Source organism: Octopus bimaculoides, chromosome 25 (genome assembly GCF_001194135.2).
Source record: "Octopus bimaculoides isolate UCB-OBI-ISO-001 chromosome 25, ASM119413v2, whole genome shotgun sequence".
NCBI classification, from domain to species: domain Eukaryota; kingdom Metazoa; phylum Mollusca; class Cephalopoda; order Octopoda; family Octopodidae; genus Octopus; species Octopus bimaculoides.
In genome coordinates, this window is record NC_069005.1 from 4,555,741 (window position 1) to 4,564,135 (window position 8,395).

Sequence of the window (8,395 nt, forward strand, 5' to 3'; positions counted from 1 at the left end):
CACATTCAGGGCTGTCAGGTAATTTCTGTGATCACATCACCCCGAACATCTGGCCATCTAACTCCCTACACTCCAACCCACTTGATTATAAGTGGGGTGTAGTTGAGCGAGAAACCGTCAAAACTTTCTGTAACACCAAAGATGAACTGAAGGCAAGGATTATGGCGACATTCACCAACCTAAACGAGGAGACCGTCTAAAAGAGTTGTTGGAGATTCCGAAGTCGTCTGGAGGCCGTGGTTGAAGCCGATGGCGTTTTTTTTAAATAAATTTACTCTTTAGTATTTCAAGATATTTTTATGCAATTTTTTCAAATATATCTGTTAAACTGAGATGTCAGAGTTATTTTCATTTCTGCGTAACGTCAGTTTATTCATCGCACCCTGTATGTAACTACTTTACCTGAATTCTTTACTCAAAATATCACACAACTTTATAGTATTATTGATAATGACATGTATTGTACTTTATTATTAATTTGATTCCAAGACTACTAGAACCAAGTGATAATTATTTTTATTTATTACCAATAAACACATATTTTCACTAATGTTTCAATATTTAATATTTTAATATTATTTGCTTCAATAGCTAACACCATTAAAATCATTAAATCCTTAAATGTTTTCCCCTACCTCTGGCTTTATCACCTTCAATATTGCAAAGTTTATTATTTCAGAACTTCATTTTCTTTCAAAACCATTTTTATAACCCTCAAATACTCCACTATCACTTATAACCCAATTTGACATTGGTGCTCAAAAATAAAATGAGTCTAACAGTTATTTGTAAATCTAGCATTCTTCATTTATTATCAGTTCCCCCCTACCCTGTGTGGTATTGTGTGTACAAAATGAAATATATATATATATATATATATATATATATATATATATATATATATATAACGTTGATATGTCTATGTTAACGTGCTAGAATGACATAAAATACGTCACAATATACACAAGGACGACAAGAAAAATAATTAAGTGCTGAATGTTACCACAGATTTTAACTTATTCAACTTTCGAATTGACGCTTTAAAGCGAATTCTTTTTGGCATTCTATAACTCACTGATTTCGTATTTCGAAATATTTATTTATTGTTTTATTATGAATTAGTTACTTTATTTTAATTTTCAATTTTCAAATTTACACTTAGAATTAGTCTGTGTATGGGAATCTGTATTTTTTGGCTGTTTCGTATAAAATGCTCTCAGGTCGTACATCGAAGAGTTTCAAGAAACAACTGTCCAGCTTATCCTCTAAGTTCAGGTTGTGTTTCCTCGATTATTTCTTCTGTTGCTGTATTTCTAAAAATGCTGTCTCGGAGGAAGAAATCATTCCTTGTTTAGACCTAAACAAAAATCACGAGTCAGAAATATCAAACGTTTCGGAATCTTGTGCACAAACTGCTTCCTTCCTACCGATGATTCCCGTCAGTGAACCAAAGATTGCTCATGAACAAAGCAATGAAAGGACTTCTGATGTAAGTACAGAAATAGTTTCCTTCCAACAAACACCGTGTATCCATCAACCAAATATTTCCCAAGATTCCAATTTAAAAATCATTTCTGATGGTGATTCGTTTCATACAGCACATGAGTTTTGTCTTTTAACTCCTGATCACGATTCCGACAAAGGAAGCTATTCTGACTCAGGCGTGGAGACTCAGTCAAGCGATTCTTTTATTCAGCAGAACTCGTATGATATCGAAACAAGACAGAAAATATTTCTTTGCGAATCTTAACATGTTAGTTCTTATCTATACCAACAATATGAAAAACGATCGTGATGGAAATTTATGAAGTTTGTGTATCTTGCCGAGAAAATATTTCTGAATAAGAGACGGAATCACTTTGAACATCTAGAGAGTATCGAAAAAGCTATCGGCATTGATTTCAGAGAGGACTCAGTGGAAGACAAATAATTACTCCTAAACGAATGTGCTATATTTCATTATTTTGTGGAATCAGTGCTAGTCTCACTTCACAACATATTTTGGGAAGTGTCATTTCAGGTGACGAGAGGAAAAATAATGAAAAATGCCTGTTGGTTCTTTACTTTCGAAAGCTTGGTGATTTGTGACTATTTGCAGATATCTGAATTGCTCAATGATGTGCAGGATTAAGTTGTATTTCTGCAGCATTTCAATACGATGTTAAAATGTCTACAACAATGAAACCAACAAACGCTACTGACACAAACATATACACGTATATACATATGTATATATATATATATATATATATGTATATATATATATATATATATACATATATGCGTGTGTGTGTATGTATATATATATATATATATATATATATATTTGCTAAACAGTTCAATAACGCAACATTTACCGATTTTTGAACAAGAAAGAACAGAAGAAATGAGAAATACACGTTGAAGAATAAAAGTACGGTGGTAACATTAGCCCATTAAATATAATTTGAAGTGAAAGAATGGCAACTGAGGAACTGTGTTTGAGGTAATATCAGAGTACAGTCATATCAGAGGTGATAAAAGAAATATATTGCAGGTACAATGCGATAAAACATCTAAAAGGACTATTGGTAACAACTATGAAAAATGATACAGAGATAACATGTAGTGGATATTAGTGCAAAGATGTTAATATACACAATAACTGTTATAGTCACGATACATACAAAGCAGGAATAATGCGATAAACCAGTTGAAAAGGACTTTGAAATGCTTATAGATGATAAATGTAACACTAAAATAGCACATCAAAGTTGAAGGGATGGGTTAATAAAACATATTTAATCTATTTGAAGATGATTCTGTCTATTTTGGTACAATGCCAGCAATTTTGAGTGTGTACAGAGATCGAATCGATTACATCGAACCTGGTACTTGATGCTGCTTTATTTTAGACGTCCTCAAAATGGAAAAAAAAAAGGATAAGTTGACCTCGGCAGGATTTGAACTCGACATATAAAGAGCCTGTACAAATTCTGCAAGACATCTTTTACAACGCTTGTAGCACGACGCCCTACTCTATTCTAACTATAATGCTAATTAGAACAATATTTCATTTGAAATACAGAATATAAATTCATGAGAACACTTGTTGTTTGTTCCTTCTCGAGCCATGCTTGGCTCATAAAGGCCGGTTTCAAAGTTTCATTGGAGTATAAGTGTCCCCCCTGGACGGGAAACCGGTCCATTGCAGGTGTGCTCCTAGATGCAAGAGGAAAGAGTCACAGAAATTTGTGACGAAAGAGTAAGCAGAAGTTCGTCATTACCTTTTGCCGGAGCCGCGTGGAGGTGAGGTGTTTCGCTCATAAACACACACAACGCCCGGTCTGACATTAGAATCCGCGATCCATCGACCGCTAGTCCGCTGCTCCAACCCCTAGGCCATGTGCCTCCACTTCATTTGAAGTACAGAATATAAATTCCTGAGAAAACTTAATTCTCGCTATATTTTGTACGGTGTATAATGATAATATTCCATTTCTTTTAAATACATAACAAGGAATACCTTATAAAGCACCCGAAACTCGTTAAACAGAATGAAAACTTTGGTAGTTAGCACTAAAAGACTATATATATATATATATATATAAGAAAATAAATAAACGGAAACAACATTACTTTTATGTTTTAATGGATGACGACAAAGATATAAAAGTAAACACATCCGCCGCAAAACCATTGGTATTCGTATAGACTGCATTTTCAGAGATATTCTATTTATAATAATACAACTATGGGTATTATTGTCAATAAATTACCACCAGTTGGATCTTATGTCGAATTCATCAATCGGTCGTTCAACCCAATATTCTCTACATATTTAATGAAAAGTGCGTACCAGTCATATGTAATTTTAATGTCACTCACAAAATTAAGGTACCGACCCCTCCCACAGACATTTGCGTGCTGTGCTAAATGCTTTTAAATTCTGAGTTCAAATTCCGCCGAAGTTGACTCTGCGTTTCGTCATTTTGAGACCGATGAAGTAAGTATCTTTTGATTACTAGGTTCTACGTAATCGACTTACCCCTTCCCCTGACGTTACTGGTCTTAGGCCACAATTAGAAAGTGTTCTCAGGTAAAATCATCATGACAGATCTATGTGTTTGCAGTTACAGGTGCCATTCATCCAAGGAACTTCCACACATTCCCGGAAATTGCTTGAATTGCCACACCGTGGGATCCGGCACATCATCTTATATTTGTCATTTCTTATGAACTTCATATTCACTAAGATATGTCTGTTCCCATCAGTGACGCACCTGGTAATATCCTGACACACCTGGTCTATCTTGAGACACTTTGACTATCCTGCCACGAGGTCTATCTAGCCAGCTTTGCCCTAGACAAACTTCGTCTGTTTATACATGCTTGCGTCTATGTGGTCATATCAGCGTCTGGTGTTTACTGACACGCCTGAGCTATCCAAGCACGCCTCTGACTATCTAGTCACGCCAGCATCTTTCTAGGCATATCTACGTCAATTTAGACATACCTGTGTCTATCTGTTTTCTGATTATAGTTCAATTGCGAAATAGATGCTAGCATATTTGTTAACAATTATAACTACACAATTCATGGAATGACATCCATTATGTAAATGATTAGTTCTGGTTAAAAATGCAGAGGAGACAAACATATTATATTCGAATTTCGTAATACAGGGCGGGAGATACATTTCTGTAGTAGAGCCATAACGCCACTGATGTTTTTGTTTTACAATTAACGATATGTCATACCTAATGTTTCTTAATGTATACTTTCCTCCTTTGTAATTTACAACAGACTAAGCTGCATTGATAAATATTCTTCTCATCATTTAAGGTGCAATTAGTTTCAAAATAAAATTTCTGGGATTAAAGGGTCAGCCATGACTGAGTTTATTTCACTATTAATATTTTATGCAGCAGGCGTCCCTCGATATTTTCCTCCTATTTTATCGTAAAGCTCTAACATCCTTCATAACACACCTTCATAATTTTGCTTTGCTGTGGAGATGTGTAATTTGATTGTGGTTTGAATGGGAATTCAAGTAAGACAAGTGAACCGGCTGCAATGACTACAATGTCAACAGTTACTTTAATGTAGAGAAATCTTAGAGAAAATATTGTAGAGAATTAGTTAAAAGGAATTTGATGTCCATCAACGGGGCAACAGACAAGCATTTGAGTAGAATTGGAAGGGTACAGTAGTAATAGATTTTAATAGGTTAGGAAATGATATTTAAAAATGCATCGGACTGACTTGCTAACTTAGAAAGTGAATCTCAACGACGTCCACTGAAGAAAACAAGGAGATTATTTCATCAGACGTAAGTTCCGTTCTCATGGAAACGTGTGAGGGAAAGCTGTTTGATGGCCCAATTAGAAAAGATTAGACATGAAGACTACGCTGTAATTATATATTTGGAAACCTACCGTTGGTTTGTCCTGTTTGATACTAGGTATGTGTGATTGTGAGTGTGTGCGCGTATGCGTGCGTGTGTGTGCGTAAGTGTGTGTGCGCACGTGTGTGTATGTGTATGTAGATGGGTGTGTTTGTGTCATTCTTTAGCAGCGCTTATTATTCGTGTTTCGGAGTAGAGAAAGATTCACCAAAGGCCGCAGATTATATCGCATGCCACGACGTCTTCTTGTATTTCTTGGAAAGAAAGTGGTTTCCTTAAAAAATTCCGATAATGGCTGCTGATATGATAATTGTTAGGGGTTGAATATTTGAGGGTAAATTTCCTGGGTGAAAAGATCCAGATTAGAAGCTTTATTCACTCATTTCACTTATGTCTGCCTTTTCTTAGAAAAGAGACTTCTACAGACAAGTTAGAAGTTATTATTAGTATTATTATTATTATTATTATTATTATTTCTGTTAGTAGTAGTAGTAGTAGTAGTAGTAGTAGTAGTAGTAGTAGTAGTAGTAGTAGTAGTAGTGGTAGCAGCAGAAGCAGCAGCAGCAGCAGCAGCAGTAGCAGTAGTAGTAGTAGTAGTAGTAGTAGTAGTAGTAGTAGTAGTAGTAGTAGTCCACAAGCTGCGTGAAATTTGAAAATAAAATTATTCGATTACTTTCAGGATTCGATTATTAACAGTGTGGCGTTCGTTAATGACATGATTCAAAATGAAATGAAAACTTTATGCCTGCAACTTCTTGTTGCTCTTTATCCTTACTTGAGGCCAAGAAGATTTTCATCAACCTGCCGTCGCCAGAAAACTTCTAAAAAAATGCAGCAAACAAGATATGGAATGCCATGAGGGATGCAATTAGCTATCAAATGTATAATTTACAACCAAACGGAAAATAAACAAAGGTATACAAGAAGTCGTTATGCCTCTTTAGTTCTTCTACAGCTCTTGAGAAAAAATGCAACGACCTCAAATCCAAAGTTACATTAGTCACAGCCAAATTGTCGAAATGTGCCCAGGTCCATAATCAGTTGACCCTTCGTTCCAAACAGACACATCGTATCCTACAGAGCCAAAACACTTCCAGACGATATCATGACAAATATATCGATTTTCAAATAAACACCTTCTTTCATTGTGTCGTCGTATTTATATTAACCAACAATGAAATGCCATTTTTCTGTGTCTATGTGTCTGGAAGGTAAAATACCAGGGAATCGAATGCCAATCAATAGCCTGCAACAAGAACGACACATCCACGTCAGCCCCAATTAAGTATGTGTTACATTTGTTTTTCACCAAAATCTCAACCGGCAACATCTAATTATAGATCAGATATATTGTCAAATTGTCGCCAATAGTGGGATTTCATATTGGCACACGCGTAAAGAAATTCCAAACATACAAATAGCACAAGCAGCATCAATCTTCTCTTAAAGACAGCGTCTGCAGCTATTTCAGGACTGCTAATAAATATTGCATGAGGTCAACAACACTAAGATTATTTCATATACGATGTACAATGATAGACGATATGCGACTTGCTACCTTTGAGCAATAACTAAATGGCTAATGTGAACGTCTTCAGCATTTCATGATTACAAAATGTTTTTGAACTATTGTGATACGATTTCTTTGCACAAAGCCGTATTTCCCAACAGAAAATTGACCAATGAACCGTATTTCTGGCATAATTGTGATGGCTTTGGTCATTACTACCGAAAACAATTTGTCCATGTAGATTTTCTTTGGAGCAAACGACTCAGGAATGCCAATCGAGCTTTCTGAGGTTTAAATTCAATAAAATTTCCCCTAAAATTAAGCACATTAAGTAATATTCGATCAAGTGTGGTAAAGACGTGATGCAATGACTAAACACTTTTGAAATTTGTTCCCAGTAACATGTTGTCTTTCTTAAAACCAATTTATGCAAAGTAGCTTATCGTTATTAGTAAATATTCCTGCCTATTATTCATTCTGTGAGCCGCAAAGTTCGTAAGGATTTTGCTACAAACTCCTTATTTTTTACAGTGGTTGAGCGTGCACTATAACGCAAGTGGTGTGATGGAAAACAAATTTCTGACCTGATAACCTAAGTGAAAACTTCGCTGCGCATCTATACGATGGCAAATGAGGGTCAAATGCACACATGAGTTTACCCACAGTGCGTCTCCCTTCATTTGTCGGGATGCACACTGTGTTCACTGATTGGTACAATTTCAAATCCATTTTCCTTATCAAAGACATGTAATGCAATACCAGTTGGTTGTAGCATTATTGTGATCAACACTGTGGGCGACGCCGGAGTGCACTGTGTGTGGTGCGTACGTTCCACTTCAAATCGAAAATTGTATATATATATAATGCTATTTCGCTGTACATGATAACACCCGGGAAACGTCGGGGTTCATTACTAGTGTGTGTATGTATATATATATATTTATGTGCGTATGTGCACATAAGAAGGTGGAGAGAAAAAATATGAAAGACATTGAATGACGATATTGAAATAAGCATCTATTATTTACGAGTAAATATGTACATAAACGAAACATTACAAAATATACTGCTTGCTATTTTCAAATATATAAGCAGGTGTTTTCTTTTACTGTTACAATTTCATTTGGCAAGATACATTAATTACTTAAATAATTATCCATTAGAAATTTTTATTCTTCAGTTTCTATGAGCTAGCACATTAAAAAACATATTTTTGCACACAAGTGAGATTTATTTTTTTCTCACATTTAATATGTCCAATTTGCATTGTTCTCATAGGTGACAGACAGACACACACAGTATACAAGTACAAAACGATTGCGCATAAACAAATACAAAACAACTACGCACAGACGAACACACGAACAAGCAAGCTCATTCATACACTCGCGCACAGCTTCATGTGATTGTAGAGAGACGTACTTGTTTAATCAAGCACTGGAGTGTGCAAGAATTATGAATGTAGGTATATATATATATATATATATATATATATATAT

At 35.2% G+C, this 8,395-nt stretch overlaps 1 long non-coding RNA gene across 1 annotated transcript; it reads left to right on the forward strand.

Annotated features, from left to right (window-relative positions):
- The first annotated feature begins 2,271 nt into the window (after window positions 1-2,271).
- Window positions 2,272-6,531, forward strand: LOC106872197 (uncharacterized). Its single transcript, XR_001409745.2, has 2 exons — window positions 2,272-3,985; window positions 6,066-6,531. It is a non-coding gene; the product is annotated as an uncharacterized LOC106872197 (long non-coding RNA).
- Window positions 6,532-8,395: the final 1,864 nt, after the last annotated feature.